The sequence below is a fragment of the Sphaerodactylus townsendi genome, linkage group LG04, assembly GCF_021028975.2.
Source record: "Sphaerodactylus townsendi isolate TG3544 linkage group LG04, MPM_Stown_v2.3, whole genome shotgun sequence".
Lineage (NCBI taxonomy): Eukaryota > Metazoa > Chordata > Lepidosauria > Squamata > Sphaerodactylidae > Sphaerodactylus > Sphaerodactylus townsendi.
In genome coordinates, this window is record NC_059428.1 from 56,010,364 (window position 1) to 56,033,405 (window position 23,042).

The 23,042-nt window shown below is 39.9% G+C and overlaps 1 protein-coding gene and 1 long non-coding RNA gene across 10 annotated transcripts in view; one reads left to right on the forward strand and one right to left on the reverse strand.

The window, feature by feature from the left end:
• The window catches only part of ROBO1 (roundabout guidance receptor 1), a 669,323-nt gene that overhangs the window by 237,465 nt on the left and 408,816 nt on the right, over window positions 1-23,042 (forward strand). The gene's annotated exons all lie outside the window — the stretch shown is intronic.
• Window positions 1,650-22,395, reverse strand: LOC125432048. Its single transcript, XR_007244385.1, has 3 exons — window positions 22,166-22,395; window positions 13,430-13,618; window positions 1,650-2,156 (listed from the first exon to the last, which is right to left on the reverse strand). It is a non-coding gene; the product is annotated as an uncharacterized LOC125432048 (long non-coding RNA).

Here is a 23,042-nt window from a genome sequence, read left to right on the forward strand (position 1 = left end):
AAAAAAAACTCTCCAAGAGTAGGTTTTCACAAGTGGGAACTCACATGGACTTGCAAAATAAATGAACTAAGACTTGAAGTACTCGCATGGACTTGCAGAATAAATCTTATTTCTCTCTACCTCACTATTTCTTCTTTCCTTGAAAGCCCCCATAGCCTCTACCACTTTCCTGCCTTGTTCTCTCCTTTCCATCTACCAACTGGCATACCTTTATCTTTCCCTCATGTTCAGTTTTCCTTTCTTTCCTAATCCTGGCACCTTATACTAATACTATGAATACTATGAACCTTGGCGAGGCCAGGAACTACTGTTTGCCTCATCTTGTGCAGGGTTTGGCTGTGCAGGGCACCACCATCTTTTTTTGCCCCATGTAGGCTTGGTCAGGATAACACCCTCTCCTTACCTTGCTGCATAACTTTCCTTGTGTCGTCAAAGATTTCCACCAGTCAGTGCCATTTGCCTTGCCTTATGCAGTTCTCAGCCAGTACCTGCTGCCTGCCTCATCTTACATTGAGTTCATCCAGTCACCCCAATCTGCCTCACCTCATGTGGGGCTTGATCAAACCCCAGCTTCCCCAGGCTGTACCCCCCAAATTTTTAGATTTGATTGAGACACTCCAGTTATACAACACAGTTCCTGAGGATTTATTCAGACACTATGGCCGTTTCTGTACAGCAGCAGGAAACAGCTCTCCACTGGCATAATTCATGCCAGTCGAGCTTCGGGGCCGCTCACCCGGTAACGTGCGAGTGGCCCTAAAGCTGCTGCGACCCGCAGAGGCAGCTCTGCTCGGAGCCATCCATGGGATGTCCTGTTTAATTATCTCTCTGGGGGTTGAAGAGCAGCATAGCCGTGTCTCTCCAGCCGTCCAGAGCTGCACAGGGAGAAGAGGTAAGTAAACAGGAAACCGGAGGGGCCAAAAGTGGCACCCTCGTGCCAGTGTGCTTCACACCACGCCAGCGAAAAGATGCCACTTTTGAAAAACCTCGCTCAGGGAGTGAGGTTCAAAAGCAGTGTCTTCGTGCCGGCGAATAGCGTCCCAGGGATGGTGTTTTTACCATCCCTAGGGCACTGTTTTCCACCTGTGCAGAAACAGCCTCAGTGTTTCTGGTAGAACACATCTTTCATTCAATGAGATCAAGCTTATGTAAACATTGCATCCTTTATCATAACTCGACATTTTCAAAGAAATTATCTAACATTACCTTTAAATATGACAATTTTTGACAGGAAGGATATTGAAGAATATTTTAAAGAAAGCAGTCCTGTGTGAGAAATAAGATGTTACAAACCTGGACTTTGATTGGAAAATGGCCTACACACATAGGACATCAAAAACTGCTCATGTTGTTCTACATGACAAGCATAATATATGAATGAAGCTTACCTCACACATCACCCAAATTGCATAGGAAGTCCAATACCAGTACCACAAATTCTTGGCACTGAGACTCCCATGTGACTGGGTTAAAGAACTCTCGGGAATTTGGTCATCATATGGATCATAGTCTGCATCAATAGTTTTAAACAATCTCCACATAAGGTTTGAATTAGACTTTGAGGGGGAGGGGGCACACAAAGGAAATTCTACATTCCTTCCTGTGGAGCAACTGTGAAAATAAAGAAATATGAGTATTCAATTCATTTTTGAAGCCTTTTAATAAAAGAGTTACATTGGTCTTGTGTCTGAAGCTATTGGGGTAGCTTTTCCACTGAACGCTACTTGCTAGAGGTTAAGAACCATATTAGGATCTTAATCACAAAGAAGGTATGTAAAAGATACTAAGACTCAGAGACTGTTAAATGAAAATATTTCCTTAGGTGAATACATTCCACTGAAGAGTTTATATCAAGCTGACACTGTGAAAGAACAAATGGATCACAGAAGCAGGTGCTTGCCTGCAGGAATTAGACGAGCAGGTCTCAGTTTATATTGAAATAATATCTTGTGCACCATTTTAGTTCTGCCTATACAGTTTCATGGCAGATGGCAAGCGAAGTTCTTCAGCAAGGCTTTTCAAAGATTTCAGTGATTTACCATAAAACAATTGTTTTATGTCTCTCCTAAGGCAAAACTATCAAAACTCTGCCTGAAGAAAACTTGTAGACTCAGGAACACTGATATCCTCCCATAATGTATATGAAGTCTTGTTTCCTGTAATACAAATTCAGTAGTGAGTTACTCTTGTTAGAGTACATGTATTATGTTTAGGTGCCTACACATTAAAAAGTAACCCAAAACATGTGTATTTTATTTTTCCCGACAATCCCTTTAGAAGGACATACAATATTAGCTTTAAAGTTGATTCTTTTTTAAACCAGTTCTCCTCTCCATAATTAAATAAGAACGACTATTCTTTATTTTTAATTGCTCAGTGCAGTGCAGTCCCTGGATCTATATCCATTAATACCATTTTTCAAAATAATCATATTTTGTTACCTATATGTGACTGTAGGGTTTGAAAATGTAGGGTTTGAAAACAGTAAATTATCTCCACTAAATAATCTTGGTACTTGGTTTTTCGCCAGAATATTTGCTTTATGAACAGTGCTACACTCACCATGCGCTCCAAAACAAAGTTATACCCTTAACAGTGTAATCCAATACATACTTACTCCAGTCTAAGCCCATTGAAAGGAATAGGCTTAAACTGGAGTAACTCTCTTTAGGATTGCACTGTTAATCTCACTGAATTTAGTTGGTTTAGAAGGATATAGCTCTGTTTAAGACTACACTGGCACTTTCCCAAATTATGCTGGTACATTTTTCCAACACTGTTCCATGACAGCACAATCTCAATACCTATGCCTATCTATACCAGAATGCCAAACTTTAGAATTGTACATGGTTGAATAGGTTAGCTCTTGGCTATACCTCTGTTATTCCAGCCTAATGCTATTAGAGTTGCCAGTCCCTGAATGGGGCCTGGTGTTCTCAGAATTATAACTGACCTCCAGACTAAAGATATCAGTTCCCTTTTATTTATTTTACAAAATTTGTACTCTGCTTTTCTGCCCTTCTAAGGACCATCAAGGCAACTAACACATTAACACATACATAACAAAATCACATCTCAAAAACCATCAATAATTACAATTAAAATCAGAGTTAAATACATATAAAATATAAAAACATCTAAAACTTTAGGCAGGATCACTGAGCAAATTCCAAATGAAATAAGAAATCTTTAGCTACTGGCAAAAAAATGGCAACAAAAGGGACAAGATACAAAGGATGTGGGCAATGTGTATAACCAGAATACAGACCGCTATGCCCACTGGCTACAAATATAAATTACAAAAGAGGATTGTGTGTGGGTGGCCCTGCGCAGCTCTGTCAGGACAAGGGGACATGCCCCCATGGCCCAGGCAATGGCCCGGGGGTCAGAGGGTGGGGGGTGTCCATTTGTCCTTACAGAGCTATGTAGGGACATGGAGGTAAGTTTAAAAACAGAAGTTGTGCACCAGAAAACAGCAGTGTCCACCCAGGGCCATTAGCTCAGCACTGAGTGGACGCCACTGTTTTTCATTTGCGTCGCTCATTGAGCAACAAAACATCATGGGGGGGAGAGCGGTACTGCCTCGATTTGGAGGTGGCAGCCATGAGAAGTTTCCCCCCAAACGATGTTTTTATCGGGCCAACACCAGTTAAGTCTGCCCGTGCAGAATCCGTCTCTATTAATGCCATAACAACAAGATAGTGATATGAAAGTCAAGAATGTGTGTTCTTTGAGAAACATTAATTTGTAGTTAATAGTAAATAGAGCCCCTAGGGGATTGGGCGGTATAGAAGTCTAAACAATAAATAAACAATAAATAAATAAATTGTAAATAATAATTGTAATGAATAATATGAAGCTTGTGTTATTTTATTTATTTAGAATCTATGGACTATCCCTCCATAAAACTGTTCCCAAGATGCCTAATACTGTAGAAATTATATTTCGTCCCTGTAACAAGGAAAGGAAAAAAAAATCTCTGTTTAAAATCACTGCAATTTTATTTCTTACTGTTTCTAAAGAAACATCATTTTCTGTCTGAATTTCTGTAAAGGTTTCCAAACCCTATAACTGCAGCTAACGCTAAAGGAATTTTGTGGTCTATTTGGACTGAATTTGACACCAGTGATAAAAAGTAGTTCTGCAGCATCTATAGTTAGCTGCTAAATTCCAGAAGCTTCTAGCATGAAATAGCTTTGTGTCCATGAAATTGCTTACAGAATGTGCTCTTCTACATTGATACCACAAGGCCTGCCGCAGATGATTTGACAAAACATGAAGAGTAATGAAGGCAGGGTGGGGGGGTATCTTCACAATAGACTTGTTGTTATATCCAGCTGCTTGTTTTCATTTTGCAAACTGTAAGGCTCAGAAGGATGAAAGGCTTTCAATGTGACAGACTTATAGATGTGGGGATGGGAGAAGTACACTGGCATTTAAAATTTAAACAAGACTGGATTGTTCATTTGAGAGTTTATTAAACTTCCTCAGACTGAGTTTTTGTAAATCACATATATTAACTTGGTTTCCTTTCCCCTTGAATTCCAGGAGTGTAGTCTGGCAGTCCAAAATAAGCAATAAGAGCAGTCCTGTCTTCCTGGCCCTTCTTCCTACCAAACATTTATTTAGAGCATCACTGTGGTAACAGCTGTGCAGAACACAGATGTAACATAATCCCTGTTCATTTTTTTAAAAAACCCTACAATTTCCATCAGAAATATAAATATTGACTTAATATTAAATAAATGGAAACAAGCACTGAAATATATAGCCTGGGCAATTCTAATCTAGTCTGATCTCAGAAGCTAAGAAGGGTCAATCCTCACAAATATTTGGATGGGAGACCTCCCAGGAATACCAGGGTCATGGTGGGAGACCTCTAAGGAATACCAGGGTTGTGATGGGAGACCTCCAAGGTGTGTCAGGGTGTGTTGCAGAGTCAGGCAATGGCAAACCACCTCTGAATGTCTCTTGCCTTGAAAACCCCACTGTGATCTCAAAAAAAATACTAAGTTATTTTGGTGATCCTACAATTATACAGGCAAAATGCCATTTGTAATGTCCACCTATACAATGAGAATTTTCTACACTTCCATAAGTAGTTAGAAATCTTGATCAGTAAGAGAGAATAATTTCTTTCAGTAAAGTATAATTAGCTAAAAGGTTTTTTTTAAGAAAGTCTTTTTGTTCCAAACAGAACTTTCCTTCTGACTTAAAGATTGTTCATGGAGGCACAAATATCACAGGACACTTACCCATAATTTAACTGTATTACAACAAAATAGGAAAATGCTATTAAACAGGAAGTTTGCAGAATTTCTGGCACTTTCATCTGGGACTCATAGTTCCAGGACCTCCCTTGAAAAGACTCCTCAGATATCAGAATAATTCAGATTCATTGACTGCAAGAGACGCGATTGAATTAAAACTAAAATATTTATGTGTCTGACTCACTCAAATTGCTAAATAAACATGTCCTGATCTCTGAGCAAGATTGCTGAATATCTCAGAAGTTTGTTTTGCTGTTCTTCAAAGCTATGAAATGTCAGTAGGTTTGCACTCAAAAAATAAAATTGGAACACTTTATTTTTAGACCAAATGGATTTTATCATGCAATTCAGAAATACAAATATTTGAATACTGAAATACATTCCTTTCAGCCATGCAAGTGGTACCAAGTTTCACTGTATTTGGGCTACTTTGTATCTGGAGTTAAATATCTTTTCTATCTGTCCATTCAATCATTAAAAGTTTGGAAAGTGATACCATATTACACTAAATGTCTCTATGTGTATGTGTGCTGCCAATCTAATTCTTTCCCCTGAAATCTTAGTCAACTTACCCCTGTCCTGATGTTGCACACTTTGCCTATGGACCATGTCAATCACTACCAGTTACTGTCATTTATGTGAGAGACCGAGTGTGGCCCTGTAGTAGAGCATCTGCTTCACATGCAGAAGGTCCCAAATTCAATCCTTGGCATCTCTAGTTAAAAGGACCAGTTAATAGGTGATGTGAGAGATCTGTGCCTGAGATTCTGGAGAATTGCTGGTAGTCTGAGTATGCAATACTGACCTTGATTGATCAAAAATCTGATTCAGTATGAGGTCTTTATGTATGTTAATGAACATCAATATATGTGTGTGTTATTGTAGAATAACTAGAGATTTCACAGAGGAAGACAAAAAAGGTGTCCCACTCCACTGCAGCAGCAGCAGCGAATGGTGAGAGAGTATGTAGGAATGGTACTCCATGCCACTTGCTGCTACTGCCACTACCCCAACCTTTCCCTTTTCCTCCAGTATGTCTGTGCTGTTGAAATTATGCAGGGTCCACCTGAAACCTCCCTTTGCATTCCCTTTGGCAGCTGGGCCATGTTATAAGGTTTCACTGTCACTCACTTTTAAATGACCAAAAGAGAGGGAGGAAATACAGAACTTAGGTGCCTCCCCACAATAGTTGTGGGCAAAGCATACACATAGGGAGTCCACCGGCAGCCACCCCACAGTTCCTCCTTTGAGTTGGATCAAAGGAGGCATTCCGTTGATCTAGTTTCAGAGGGAAGCTCTGGGAGGCTCAAAATGAGCACATCATCATGTTGACTCTCCTGCATTCCATGCAGAGAAAAACTGTTATGTGTCAACAGTGATAGATGCTCCTAAAATCCAGTGGCGTAGCTGCGCCCTACACCCCTCCTCCTTCCCCCATCTGGCAGAAGCCTGGAGCAGCCTGGAGTTCAGCCAGCTGCAAAGAGCAGCAAGTTGGATGAAGGTATGTGGGGGGCAGGGGGCGGGGCCCCATGGGGAGGCATCTAGGAGCAGCCTGGAGTTCAGCCGGCTGCAAAGAGCAAGTAAGTGGTAAGTGGGGGGGCAGAGGGGTGGGGCCCCACAAGGGGGCAGTCCAGAGCAGCCTGGAATTCAGCCAGCTGCAGAGTTCAGCCAGCTGCTATTTGCATCCGGAGTTTAGCTGACTGCAAAAAGCAGCCCGCTGAACAAAGGTAAGTGGGAGTGGGGTGTCACGGGGGGCGGGGCCCTGGTGCCATCACTAGCAGCATGTAAGTCCACATTCAGGTGAAAGTATCCAAAAGAATTCACAGTTCCATTGTGTTCATCTCTGAAAATTCTGCATCTCTGAAAATTCTGCAAATTCTTGAAATGAAGTCAATGTGAAGGAGGATACTCCAGGCCAGACAACAACATATTCTTCAGTTAGAAGAACCACAGAACCATAGAACTGTGGATACCTACCGTGGACTCTTTCTTTCCCTCAGTATCCGGCCCTGCTCTTTCATTAGAAATAAAATTGGCTCAAATGTTATTTAATGCTGTTCTACCTTGCAGGGATGGCCTGCACCTGGTAGTACTATACCAAAGTTAAGCTTTTGAGGGGAATATATTCACAATCAAATTACACAGCTGCAATATGTCGATGAAGAGGGGCGGATCAGATCCCTCCTTGAGAGGAACAGGATTGGCGGTATTGAGAAAATTTTCCACTATACCCCCATTCTCCCAGAAATTCACATAAACAAGCCTCCAAAAGTAACAAAGAGAATGAAGTAATAAACACTCATACATAACAACAATATATACCTGGCAGTCCACTATAGTGCTGCAGTTCAGATGGACTGACTGTCTGAATCTCCTTCAGATGGGGAGAGGTTAACCATTTGTTGAGTTTTGGGTCTCCACTTACACTGTGTTCAAAACAACTACCTATGGTGCCATAACACGTCACCATGGACATGCGTAATTACATGTTGTATACATGTTACAAGTGTCTTTGATGTGATAAGACAAAGTGGACCTTCCTTCAAGTCTTAGCTGGACTTCAGAAACTGTATGTTCTTATGGGGTGTGTTTTGGGGTCCTTTTTCTCTTGTAAAAAACAAGTAACCTTTCAGGGGTGATAACCTGAACAAAAATATACACTAGTTCTGAGAGAAACAGGTAGGCTCGTGCTTCTAAAAGAGTCAGAAAAGCATGAAAGATTCTAAAATGGCTGTGGTTAGGTCAATGGAAAAGCCTAGCAAAATAGAGAAAATGGCTCAGAAAATGCAGGAATGGTTTTCTGAAACCTTAAAAAAATTATTTTGGAACACAAAGAGAAAGAGACCAGGAAGGCAGTAATTCACCTATAGTAACAATTTTGGCTATGTCAGGAGTAGTGCTAATTAATTTCACTCAAAAGCTACAAATAATAGCCTGGACAGCTTGACTTTCTGGAGAGAAATTGCATGTTACATCTTTTAGAGTCAATTTCATCAGTTCTTTGTATAATCTTCTGATATCTTTGATGTATTTGATGCTATTATTTTCAATAAAGTTTTAGAACTTTGTTCCCATTCTTCTTTTCCATAGCTGTCCTCTTGATAGCTGTGGATTTTTCAATGTTTATTGCCAGAATTCTGTTTTTCTACTTATCATGCTGATCTTTTCATCTCCAACTGAACGAGTGTAGGAACATAATGTAAGCTAATAATGTGTGATATATGCACTTTTTCATATAAGAGGGTGATCTAATGCAATTAAAACATTTTAAAAATAGACTTCACAGTGTGGTCTTAAAACACAGCCAACAATTAATTGGGAAATTCCTTCCATTTCATGTCTTGCAGACAAAGAAAGGATCAAATGACACACAGAGTTTTCCCATTATTTCCAGATGGTTTTAATACAGACTCTTTCATATAATGTAGAACAAGTAGCGGAACTCATGTTTGTCTCAGTTGGCCAAAGTTTTATCCGCCACCATTTTCAGGCTCAAAAAGATTTATGAACTTGGTCAAAAAGATAATATCTATTTTCTTTGTTTTAAATTCCACATTATCTTCTCATATTGCATTTGTCCAGATGTAAATTATCTGACAGCTTCATAAAGACTATCTGCTACATTGCTGTTTATATTCTGTTTCTCCTCCTCTTCTGGTTGCATTAAGAATGACACAGGAAGCAGAATATAATTAAACAATCTGAATTTGTGGTAGATGTTTGTACTTTACATTGAATGTGTTTTTCATGAAATATTGAGAATAAAAATGTAGTGGTTAATTATGCATTACTTGGTACCACATTATTAAAAAATAATGTGAATTCATTTTCCCTAAATGAAATTTGAAATCTGTATCTAGCATCAGTCTCAAATACATTTATTTACTACTACCCTTTATTTAGTAGTATTTCACTCTGAATGTGCTTATGGACATACTTAATCTCAGAACCACTTGCTATAATCTTTGAGAACTCCTGGAGAACAGGAGAAGTCCCAATGGACTGGAGGAGGGCTAATGTTATCTCCATCTTCAAAAAGGGGAAAAAGGAGGATCCTAATAATTACCATTCAGTCAGCCTGATATCGATACCAGGGAAGATTCTGGAGCAGATCATTAGACAGACGGTCTGCCAGATCTTAGAAGGGAATACTGTGATCACAAAAAGTCAGCATCTGAAAAACAAGTCATGCCAGACCAATCTTATCTCTTTTTTCTGATAGAGTGACAAGCTTGGTGGTTGAAGGGAATGCTGTGGATGTAGCATACCTTGATTTTAGTAAAGCTTTTGACAAGGTGTCCCATAATATTCTCACAAGTAAGCTAGTGAAATGTGGACCAGACAATTCTACTATTAGATGGATTTCTAATTGGTTGACTGATCGTACTCAAAGTGTGCTCATTAATGGCTCATCTTCATCCTGGAAAGAAGTGACTAGTGGGGTGCCACAGGGTTCTGTCCTGGGCTCAGTGCTATTCAGTATTTTTATCAATGACTTGGATGATAGAATAGAGGGCATGCTAATCAGTTTTGTAGATGACAACAAATTAGAAGGGGTAACTAATACCCCAGACAGAGTCAGAATTCAAAATGACCTGGACAGATTAGAGAGCTGGGCCAAAATGAACAAAATGACTTTCAACAGAGATGAATGTAAGATATTACACTTAGGCAGAAAAAATGAAATGCAATATAGGATTGGTGACACCTGGCTTGACAACACTACATGCGAAAGGGATCTAGGAGTAAACCATGACTAAACATGAGTCAACAGTGTGATGTGGCGGCCAAGAAAGCCAATGCGATTCTGGGCTGTATCAATAGGAGTATAGTGTCAAGATTGAGGGATGTAATCTCTCTAATCTGCATTGTCTAGACCTCACCTGGAATATTGTGTACAGTTCTGGGTAACCGCAATTCAGGAAGGATATTGACAAGCTGGAACAGGTCCAGAGGAGGGCAAAAAAAATGGTAAAAGGTCTGGAGTCCATGCCCTATGAAAAGAAGCTTAGGGAGCTAGGATGTTTAGTCTGGAGAAGCGTAGGTTGAGGGGGGACATGATAGCTATGTTTAAATATTTGAAGGTATGCCATGTCGAAGAGGGAGCAAACTTTTTTTCTGCTGCCTCAGAGACTAGGCCCGTGGTGGCGAACCTTTGGCACTCCAGATGTTATGGACTACAATTCCCATCAGCCCCTTCCAGAATGACCAATTGGCCATGCTAGCAGGGGCTGATGGGAATTGTAGTCCATAACATCTGGAGTGCCAAAGGTTCACCACCACTGGACTAGGCCATGGAGTAATGGATTCAAGGTGCAGGAAAAGAGGTTCCACCTAAACATTAGGAAGAACTTCCTGACTCATGACTGTTTGACAGTGGAATTCACTGCCTTGGAGAGTTGTGGAGTCTCTTTCTTTGGAGGTTTTTAAACAGAGACTGGATGGCTATCTGGAGTGCTTTGATTGTGTGTTCCTGCATTGCAGGGGGTTGGACTTGATGGCCCTTTTGGTCTCTTCCAACTTTATGCTTCTATGATTCAGATTTAAAAGGATTAATTCATCCAGAGTCAATAAATCTTCATTATCTAGGGGCATACAGGAGTCTTGACAAAGTAGGCACAAACAACTAAGTATAACTTAGAAAGATTATAAGGTTAAACTGCACATTCATTATTGTAATGCAATAGATGTTCCAGTATTAGGGTATTATTCGGGTACAATTACTAATCAAATTATGAAGAACATCACTATACTCAGTATTTGCATCTTGAAAGAACATATAGATTCCAGCTAAGGAGCCTTCTTTCAAACTTATATGAAGCAAAAGTCCAGATACTTAAATCACTTCTTAACGTGCAAGTTAGAAGTATTATTACACTAATCCCTTCTGGAACCTATGGTTGATTTTAGGTGGGAGGAACATTTTCAAATACTTCAACACATATCCCTGCCAACTCATTAGAAGAATAATAGGATTGATGGTTTCAACCATTGAGAAACCCAGGAAAACCAGTTGGGGTTTTATGTCCCTATCCCAGAATACATTATAAGAGGGATCAAGGCTGTTTCAAATAAAAAGAAAATCTGGTTCTCATGCCAAATTGAAGTTGTCCAGAAAATCCATTTTATTCAACAAAGCTTGGTGTTGTGACATTATCTTGCTAAGGCACCTTGCTCAAATAACTCATATGTTCAAACAACTGGTATTTGTTTTAAATGTTTGTGTCAGAGAGCTCCTTCAAGGAGGGTCTTATTAGCATCTTTGAGGAAGCTGGAAAAACACCCTTAATCAGTGAAGCATTCACTTCTTCCTGAGCCCTTTCAGCAATGAGATCCAATATGGTCCGGTGGAACAGGATGTGAGATACATTGGAACTTTTTCCCCCCATGAAGGCTTACTGTGTGCCCTTGGGCAGATCACTCTCTCAACCTCCTCACAAGATAAAATGTAGAAGGGAACAATTATGTTCAAAACCATTGTGTATCCCCACTGAAAAGAAATGTGTGCAATTGTCAAATACAATAAACCCATCTTTATTCAAGTAACATGCATGTACTTAGACTGAAACAATAGAAAGTAACCGAGGCAGACTGTGCTCCAGTATGATTCTATGTACAGACTGCCAAAACTATGGAGTGGATATTTTATCTGTGAGATATAATCATTGTATATCTGGGAGTGATCTATAATAGGCTTCCCTGAGAGCTTAGATATTTATATATTTATTTATTTATTTTCTGTATATTACCACCCATCACCAAAGTCCCTGTGCGGGTTACAAAAATTGTTTGATTTAAAATAAAATTAAAATTAAACAACTTAAAGAAATTTCACCAGAATAATTCATAAATACAATCGTAACTAAGAAAAGCTTATGGTCTGTCACTGGGTATACACATTCAGAATTAAAACTGTCTGACAAATCACCTATGGCTGGATAGTAGAACTGTGATAGGCCACAGCAGCTCTTACTATCCAACATCATATCCTAGACCAGGTGGACAATCTTTTTGACCCAGGTACTGAAAAAAAATGTTGATGATGTCGTTGTGCTAGTAAAAAAAATGGGGAAGGGATGGAGGTTATACCAGACCATATATGTAAGAAAAACTGCAGTGGTGCTGCCAACATCTTTGGACTCACTTGGCCTTGGCTAGTTGCTGTGCATGTCTGGGGGCCCTTCCACATATACTGAATAATGCACTTTCCACTTTCACAACTGTTTGCAAGTGGATTTTGCCATTCTGCACAGATGCAAAGTGCACTGAAAGTGGATTGCAAATGCATTATTCTGCATGTGCGAAAGGGACCTAGGAGATTATAATGTTGTCAGCAGTCTGGGTGGAGGGGGGAATCCTTTCTGTTTAATGAGATATTAATGTATGGAAATAGACAACAGATGCTTTTCATGCCGTGGAGTAAATAATATCACCTTCCCAATAACTTATTTTTAAATCTTTATTAAAGGTAAAGGACATTTTTTTGTCCAAGAAGTTGGTAACTCAAGTGATTATGAGTGTAAGCTGAGCCTGTTGTTTCCTCCTTAATCACTGCCCCCCCAGAAGTACAGTTAATGTCTCAGTTTGTTGGGCAGAAATCTATCCCTGAGGGCTAAGAACGTTAATCTGATATACCATTGTCAGCATATATTCCCCAGATTTCTTACCCCTGTCCTAGTCTGATGCAGTAGTGGGTACCCAACCAGATTTAGGCAAGATTAACTCATTCAATCCAGACTCAGTGATTAGGAATGTTCACTCAGATATATCCATTCTGAAGATGTACCCCAAAAATACCTTATCAGTATTTGGTGGGTATATTCTGAATCTGGATAAACATTAGAAAATTAGAGTCAGTCTAGGTATCTCAATCCCAAATATTCCTGGAAATATTCAAAAATATTCCTGGAAATATCCAAGGATGATGTTTTAAAGCACCAAACTTTTTTTTGCTTTCTTGCTTTTTGCAGGTCTTTCAGTGATGAAAGGGAGGAGGAAGGGAGGCAGCTCTCAAGAAAAATAAAGTGTAATATTATGAGAAGTTTGCCATGTTGTCTCTGCTGGGATTCTCTTGTTTGACATTGGTTCTATTGAGATTGTACTGCCACATTGGCACCGGGTTCTGTTTGGCTTCTATGGTTAACATTAGTTCTGCTTACCTGGACTCCCATTTGTTGCTCCAGTAGATTTGGCTTGAATTCTCTGTCTTGGCATCAGATGCATTAGTCAGTGGTTCTGCTGGGATTCCTTGGTTTGATGTTGGTGCTGTTGGCCTTGTTGGTGCAGTTTTCATAAGGAAGCTTTTGGCCAGTGGTTGCTTGCTTTTAAGTTTTTCATTATCCTGTGCCCTGAAGAAAGCATGGAAATAATGGGGCATTTCTGGGGCATTTTGTTCAGGGGGCCACAGAAGTGGACCTCTTGGTCCAGTTCACTTGAAACTTGAAGGCTCTTTAGTTGTCAGGCACTACCACTACCATTTTGAGACATTCAGCTCTGTGGAAAGTGAGAGCTTGGCACTCAATAAAACTGTATACAAATATTTTTAGTGCAGATAATGAAACCAGCACATTAGTGGTCTGTGCGGACATATGAACCTTTGCTATTGTGATCTTAATCTCCATATAACTTTCACATATAAACAGGCAATTGTATATGAGGTCTCTGTGAAAATCTGTTTTCCCAGTCTGGCACTCAGCCTTTTCGGTCAAGTGTATTAAATCTTCTGAACAGGAAAAGTAACCTTAACTGATGGAGATAATACTGCCATGACTGCACAGTACTTCACTACAGCTAGGGAAGGTACACAGCCAAACCTTTATGTTCTGAAAACCACCACTTTACAGCAGAAGCAAAAAAAAAAAGCTGTTTGCCCAAGGAATATAAAGAAACAAAGGGAAAACATACGAGAGTCAAATTTACTATAATATAAACACACTCAAGTGCAGAGAGATATAAAAGTCTGATGTGGGAAATGCTTCAAATTTTCACTCAGAATGGCTGCAGAGGCGCTTCAAATGTAGCACTGATAGATTCTTGTATCTTAGCATGATTTTACTGTTAACACACTATTATCATATATCAGTTTATATTCTAATAGTGAAGTCAGACAAATTTTTGCATGCTTAAATCTGGTGACTGGAGCTGTGAATGGGCAAGACGGATCTTACTGCAGGCCTGAAAAGGGTTCCAGGTTTTCAGAAAAATGTGACATTAAAAAAAATATATTGGGGAGTTTTTAAAAAAGCCAGAATTATAAAAGGAACACCTGTAGCTTTAAACAATGGATTTCCTCAACAGTTACTGCTGGACAGTCACAGTATTCCAAGGCTTTGTTTGTGTGAGTAAAAAGACAAGGGGAAAAACCTATTTTGGCCTTTGAGAGAGAACTAGTAGGGATAAGACCTAGCTAGGGTTGCCAGTCCCAGGTTTGAAAATTTGTGGAAATTCTGTAGTGAAGTCTGAAGATGGCATGGTTTGGGGAGGGAAGATGACTCAGCAGGATATAATGCCATATAATATCCTCAGCAGGTTATAATGCCATAGAGACCACCATCCAAAGCAGCCATTTTCTCCATGTTCTCTTCTGAAATTCAGTTTAATTTCAGGAGATCTCCAGGTCCCACCTGGAGGTTGGCAACTCTAGTTTTTGAAGCACCCACTGGGTAACTTGATACCCCCCAATTTGCATGACTCAACTTGGTCTGGCTGCATGCTAATGTTCAACAGTAGCCACTCTATGAAAGCCAGCATTGTGCAGCAGTTAGTGCTTCATAACAGGGTCTTTGAGACCCAGGTTCAAATCCCCATCTTGCAGTGGAATTCCACTTTAAAACTAAATATATAAATGCCAACTAATATTTATTTCTTTAATTCTTCCCCATATGGTAGCTTCCACCAGGAATATAAATCCCCCCCCCCCCGAAAAAACACCCTTTATCTCCTTTTGGTAGTGTGTACAAGCTTATAAGGCAAAGTAGATGGCCTATACGTGGTTCTAAGGAAAATAGGGTGGGTTTCTGATGTTTCTTCGAAGTAAGATTTTATTTGTAACTGATAGGTAAGTTCAAGGTTTCAAGCAAAATATTTACAAGATAAAATAAAATAAAGCTGAGGCAACAAATACTTTGAGGACATCACTCAACATAAATTGACTCTAACACTTTCTGATAGCTTCTCTCATAGGTGGATTCCACACACAGCAAATATAAATGAATGTAGGATGCAATACAAACCATGTGTGTGTGTGGGGGGGGGGGGCTTTGCCTGGGTCTGCCCCGTTTTATTTCCCTCAACCTGGGACTTTCAAAAATTGATAAACCAGCAATTCTTTTGTAAAATGCGAGGTTGGAGGCACTGCCACATGAATGGTCAGGCAGGAAACCCTCCCTTCCACCGCACTGTCCACAGTCAGGGAGATTTCACCTGCCATTGCCCTATCATTGCAGGGAGGCCCCTCCCTCCTTTTTTAAAGTGCATGTTACACATGCACAGCTACAAAGGTGCAACCAATCATATTGTGAGATGGTTACCATGGCTGCAGGACCATTTTTCTGTGTGAAGCAGGAAATTTCTTTTATAGAGAGAAGCATCTTCATGTGAAGGCGCAAAAGCATCCCAGAGTGTTACCACGAGCTCCAATTACTGCCTGTTTGGCATTCATGTGACCCAGAAAAAGAAAAACTGGTTCCTTTATAATTACTGCAACCCATTATGCATTTGCTGTAAGGAATCACCCATAGTTCTCTCAGACTCTGCCTTTATTTTGACCGAGTTTATTGAGGCTCGGATTTTCTCTGTATAGATGCTGACACACTGACTAAATACTGGCTTTTTTTCACTCAGAAGCCCTAACACATTCTGCCATGCTCACAGAGTTTTAACTCTTTCTGATGAGTTTTGATACTCCCAGTCCTTTCACTCTGAAATCCTGTCACCTTCTGTGCTCTCTGACTCTCTAACACTTTCTGCCAGTTCAGCACAGCCCCCTCCCCACACACACTCTAGAATCAATCAATCATATCGCACTCTCATTCCTCTCTCATCCCCTTTCTCTCTCCACTAATCCCTTCTTCCCATTTCCGAGCCTGTCCTTCCAGCACTGTGCTTCCACCTGTACTCAATAGTGGCATCTCTGTCCTTTCTTCCTCATGTGTTTCTCAAGCACATAATACAATAGACAAAGGTATTAAAATTGGTCCAGCATATTAATTTATTAATTTAGTGCAGCCCATATATATTTCCGCATTATGGACCAAGACAGTAATTGATCAATTGACTGGAAAATAGATCCATCATTTCAAGTTAGGATAATTAATATTGCTTCTGAAACAAATATGAGAAATTCACTGTTTATAAAAATAAAACTATAACAGAAATTAAAAGCAGAAGAGAACAATACCAGTTAAACTCCTTAGCCTTGAAAGGCTTTTTGGTATGATTTTAGAAGCAGTTTTGATCGCTGTTTTCAAAAGAATTCCTCTTTTAGACAGCACAGAAGCAGGGGCAAAATATGGTGCTGTTTATGTAGGATAAGAAGCACTGTGATAATTGGCAGCTGTCTAGAATCCTAGGCAATAGACCACACAATAAATCAGTGTGGTCTTATTGATAAGCAGAGTTCTGAATTCAATGGGGTTGGGACAGTCAATGAATGCAACATAATGCATGCAAATATAAACAGGCTTGAACCAACTGTAGGTTTTCTGTTGCTGTAAAACACTCATGCTTCTTTCAGTGTAGCCCTATGCATGCTTATTCAGAAGTAAGTCATATTAAGTTCAGTGAAACATAAACATGTGGTTCATGACCTGGAAGGAACACACGTCTGACATCACAACAGTTCCTTTAGGACCCAAGCATGGTGGCGGGTCCATGTGGTTCAAAGCTGTAAATTAGCACGGCTGCCATTGCTGGCCAGGTAAGAGCATGGCAAAGAGCCCCCCGCCGCACCTTCCCTTTAAAGAGCAGGGGGCAGGCAGTGGCCATGCCCATCATGGGCAAAAGAAGTCATGATGCCGGCACAGCATCATGACATAAAAAGGGGCGAGTGGCCCCATGGCCTTCCTCTTCTCAGGCTGGTGTGGTGAGTTTTCACACCCACCTCTCCCCTGTCAATCAATGTTAATGCATGTGTTCGCTGTCATAGCCATGCCAGTGGGTTGTGCATGGGAACTGATCTGATGGTGAGGGCAGCTAGGGACCTAGCCCTCTTTGGTGGTACCTCATTGAGAGGTTTGGGGCAAGCCACGAGGCAGGACACCCAAGCAGGGGCTACTGAGGCTTGCATTCCTTGGCAGTAAAATGGTTCTTCAGCATGGGACCTTCTGCCCAGCTGAGTTCCACTATGGCTGTGCTGCACAAAACCGGATCGCCAGCATGAGGCCCTCTGCTGAGTTCCAACAATTGCAGTGCAAGGCTTAAACGGTTTCCTCCAACAGTCGGAGGAAGATTTCACTGGGGGACAGCACTCGGGCTGCCCAGTGTACAAATCAGATCCCATGCTGCACCTCATGCTTCTTTTCATTCTGTGTCAATAAAATGGTTGGCTATGGCCAAAATTTTAACCCTACATACATGAGTGTTGTGTTGGTGTTATGTTTGGGGACTCGGAGCAGTACCAGTCTCGACTTCGGGTGGCAATAGATGTTTATAACTTGGCTGTGACTCCTTACATCAGGGGTCCACACCCTTTCCGATCCTCTGGGCACATTTGGAATTCTGCCACAGAATATTATAACAAAACAAAAAAGCAATGGCAAAAAGAGATTTAAGTCTGATGAAGAGTCCTCATAGGCTTGAAAACTTGCACAATGTTTTGTTTCAGTTTGGTCCTAATAAAATATTTTAAATGAATTTCATTCTTGGTTTTGGATTTTGAATAAATATGGCTGTCCAACTCTTTCTACTATACATGTAACCAGTATTGACAAATATATAAGTGCTGGTACACTAGCAGCCTACTGCTGTGCTTACATTGCCTTGGATTAAGGTCAGTGGAAACTAGGAAATGTTCTGTGATTGAAAGTTTCAATTTCTTATTATATTAAACATTGCAGGAAATATTTTCAGGGTTAAAAATAAGAACAAGTATCTGCCCATGAATCATAATCTAAGCAAAGCAGTAAAGTGAGGGAAGTAGCCAATAAAGAGAAATGTGGTTCCAGTATGCTGAAATGACTGATGGTATGAACAAGAGATTAAAGCAAAGAAGAAAGCACATTTTTAAAAAGATAGATTAAATGAAAAATCAAAGGAAAGTAAGATTTGGAAAGAAAAAGGCAACAAGTAAGCATATTTGTTGTAAAATATTCAAGAAGAGCATTGCAGGTATATGAAAAACATATTCAAAAAACAAATATAAATGTAATGAATTTTTAAAAAAGTAAAATGGTTGTTTCTGAGCTCGGGTTTCTTGAACTTTTTTTCTAATCATAACCTAAAGGTTATTCATGTTAAATTATATGTTATGCGTACCGAGTAGGGTCTAACACAAGTACTCAATGAATGACCCATCAAACAAAGGATCAGATGAAGCATGCACATCTTAAGTGTTGGCATTTTTCAGTGAAGGTGTTGAACTGTGAATGGCTATTATGAGATCAGTCAATCAGTGTCTTGCTGGTGAAGTACTGAAACACTTTTCTTGGTTATAGCTGTCACTTATTCTTTAATCCTCTGTGAATAAACCTGACATGCCAGATGCTGGTGGAGGAGGGGGAAGCAGCTTCATATTTTCTGCAGTGTTGAATTGGCTGTGGAATGTATGTTTTCACCACATACATACACACACCCACTGAGAGAGAGAGGGAGAATATCCGATTGCTCAGGTTGGCTATGGAAGTGTTGTTGAGAGAAGAGGAAATGAACTCTGTGTGTTCTTCCACAATGATTCAAAATTAATTTGGCATTTTAGGCCAAATGCCAGACTGCTGATACCAGACTGTTGATTCTAACTTCCTGTTTAGCACCATGTAGTGGCAGCACACAACAGTATGTGAGATGAATCCAGGCTGTTTTAGTGACAGCTTTCAAGACTATTTAGTTCCCATTTAGTTCTGATATCCAGCTAGACCTCTGATACTTTTCTGTTACCATACTTGTCAAAATCTGATCCAAAATGCCACAATTTCTGAAGTGAGTTGTAGGAAACATATGATTTACTTAAATACGTAACAGCTATATAATTTCTTTTGGCTTTTGTACAGCATTAGACTTACAGGTGAGGCTCAGAACATTTAATTGTGAATTTTACTTGACTTGCACTAAAATTACATCTTTATGTATTTGAATAAGCTCACATATCATCTCAACAACTTATTCACACACTGTTGGAACATTTGTAGTATATCACCCATCATGCCAGTTTGTGGTGCTGTGCTACCATGAAAGCAAAATACTGAGGTATTTTCATAGTGAAGCAAAAGAACTAGTCCTCAACCATAGACAAAGAAAGTAAGATAGAAAGAATGTGTGTTTGGGCAGGGTGTAACCAGAATTTTACTAATCCTGCCGAAGTCCTGTTTGCATGAGACTGTTTGCATGACACTAGAGACCCTGCGGTAGTCCAGTGAGAAAGAGAGCTGTGTAGTTTGAGGCTGAGTCAATCTCAAGACTCATTCAATCCCCACCTCTCATAAAGGGTCACACCTTTAAACTGTTTTTTCAGATAGTCAGTTTCTTCATTTCAATAGTGAATGACTATATTGCTATAACTGTGTTGTTTGTGTTTATTGTTCAGCCTACACAAATAAATGTTATGTCTGGACTGTAAACTATCTTAGATGGGAACAGATTTATTCAGTACTTTTTGTGTAAACATAAAATACGCTGCTGCTTACATTAAAAGTTTGTACCAATTTCCACCAATTCCCCCCTTAGGACTTGAGAAAGCCCTAAAAGAAGTTTTGCCAATGCATTTGCCCACCCCACTGGCATAAGTGGCATCTATGCCAGCAGGAAGGTCAAACAGGACAGTGGAACGGCACCACATGACTCAACAATGCCTAACCCAGGAAAAGATGCCTGCCCCAGAGCTTTTCCAGCCTAGCTAAGGATGCCACATGGCTGGGTTGAGCCAGGGGCATTTCCAGGAGTGGAGCTGATCTTAGCTTTCCAGTGGGCTTTTCAAAGAGGGGCATAAGTCTGTTTCTGCCAGTGGGGGCTTTTCAGGCAGCCAGGGATTCTCTGGTTTTTGTTGCCCTCTGGAGGTGCTGTGGCAGCAAAGCCTCTAGATTGGCCTGTAAATTCTGTTCATGGATACATTTCCAGAAAAGTTATGTATTACTCATCTCCATGATTCTACAAAGCAGCAGTCAAATGATCCTTTTAACAGCCCAATCTATGAATTTAAACATTGGCTCTTTCTGTACAAATCAAATAAAATGTTTTGAGGCAGGAAATAAAATGTTCACTTCATGGAGTTCCACATGGTTTTTTTGCCCAAAACATTTTATTTCCTTGGGTGCTGTGTGGTTTCCGGGCTGTATGGCCGTGTTCTAGCAGCATTCTCTCCTGACGTTTCGCCTGCATCTGTTGCTGGCATCTTCAGAGGATCTTCAGATTTTATTTCCTGCCTGAAAATGCTTTCTTTGCCTGCTGTTCCCTAGGAATTCTTCTTTGAAAACATTTTGAAAAAAAATCATGCACTATGCAAAAACATTTCCCACACCTCTCTGCAGTCCCTGGACTTCCTCATCAGTGCCATTTTCTGAGCTCACACTACAATGACTGTCTCAAGCTGTATTTCTGTCAGGTTTTTTTGGAGGGGGTCGTGTCTCCATAGCTATGTAGATATGACTCCTAGAGAACTGCAGCATGAGGCTTTGAAGCTTTGTAGTTACAGAACTAAGAAGTTTTTTTAAAAAAATAGAATTACTACAAAATGGCAGCCAGGAAGTGTTTTTGAGGGGGTCAGTGAGACAGAGGGTTTTGAGAAACATTTTGAAAATGTTTGCAAAATGTTTTCAGGGGCTTGTGTGGAATGGGCTGATATCTTGCAGCAGCCCAGTTTTGGTTTGGGTTTTAAGGACTGTATTTGTAGATATGTTATTTATCTTTGTGAGAACAGGAAAATTTCTGTCAATAGGTCTTAAAAAATCTGGATCCTGTAAAAGTATAAAAGTTGTGGATTGTGCCATATGTACATAGATACGGGACCATTTCTGAAACAAAAAGAAAATATTGAATAAATTTATTCTCCATTTTCTGTAGCTATTCTGTTTTCTTTGGTTGGGCAATTGAAAGTAAAATGCTAAGTAGCAAGGGCACTGTGATAGATGCAGTCCTAACAAGCAAACTTTTGAGTATAATTAGCATATCTAGAAAGGTTTGATGTGGAAAAAAATTGACAATTTAAAATTCTGAACACATAGTACCAAAAGAACTAGCTCATCATTCACTCCAATCCCCAAGCCATTGATAATGGAAGCATCCCATCAATTTCCATAAGGTTTGCTTTGAAGCAGTTCTTATATATTGCATTACAATATGTTTACCCCAACTGTATGGTCATCAAGATGCTACATAAAAACCACATCCCAAACTGAAAACATATTGAGCATTCCACACAGGCATACACAAAGTGGATCAGTAGGTAGCTTTGGTTTCAGCATTTTTCCCCAGTCCTGATAGACCTTTGCCACTGGCAATGTCTCTATTGATCCTTCTTTAGGCTGTGGTGCCTTCTGTCCTTTCCAGAATAGGTACCTGTCAAGATTATACCTGGCAGGCAAGATTTAAGTACAGTACTACCTTAAACATCAACAAAAGGCTGTTAGGTGAAGAATCAAGCAGCAGACAGAGATCGGGTTTCAGTGTCCTTTTGTTTTGCTGGAACAGTCCCATTAATAGACATAGTCCTGGTGTAATATAAAATGCCTAATTGTAGTCTTGCTTACCTGTAATGGTCCAAGGGTTGCCATCTCCAGGTAAGGAAATTCCTGGAGATTCAGAGCTGGAGTCTAGAGAGAATAGGGATTGGGGAGGAGAGGAACCTCAGTAGGGTATAATGCTGTAGATTCAGTCCTTCAAATCAACCATTTTCTCCAGAGAAACTGATTTATTTCATCTGGAGATCAGTTGTAATTCCCAGAGATCTTCAGACTCCACTTGGAAACTGGAGCTGAGACCTGCCAAGATATAGGGGAGCCTGACTGCAACCTCATCTACTTCAGATAATTTTGGTTTTAGGATCACCGACCTATATGTTAATTGGTGGATTGTGTTGCATTTCAAGGGAAAGTTGAACATAATTTTCTCCTAGTCCTTCTCCAAGTGAAAATTATTCTTTTATTGGCACTGTTTAATTTTCCCCATCGTTGTGCTTTTTTTTTCACCCTCTTTGTTGAAGTTTCACTGAGTCATTCTTGAGATAAATGGAATTTTCCTCTTCTGTCCAAGGCTTAATTATGGTAATTAGTCTTTGCAATTTGTAAAGTTTGGCAGTCAATTCATCCCCTAATATGCATAAGCCTCTTTTCTGTTAGGAACTGAGTCAGTTCAATCGGTTTGAGAAAGTCAGATTCTTACTACAGCTATATGGCACATTCTCAGCTTTTTCAAATTGGTTCTTATTTCAGACTGTGCTACATCATTAGTTGCAGTTTTTTAATATTTATGAAGCTTTCATTTTAGCATTAATCCAGCATCTGTGATTATGATGGGCACTTTGAGAATCTGTCTATTGTGTGTCTGCTGAGAATGAAAAGCTTGACAGTTTCTAGCAGTAAATTAACCCTCACAATGCCACTTGGTGCCAAACATCTTTAGAAATGT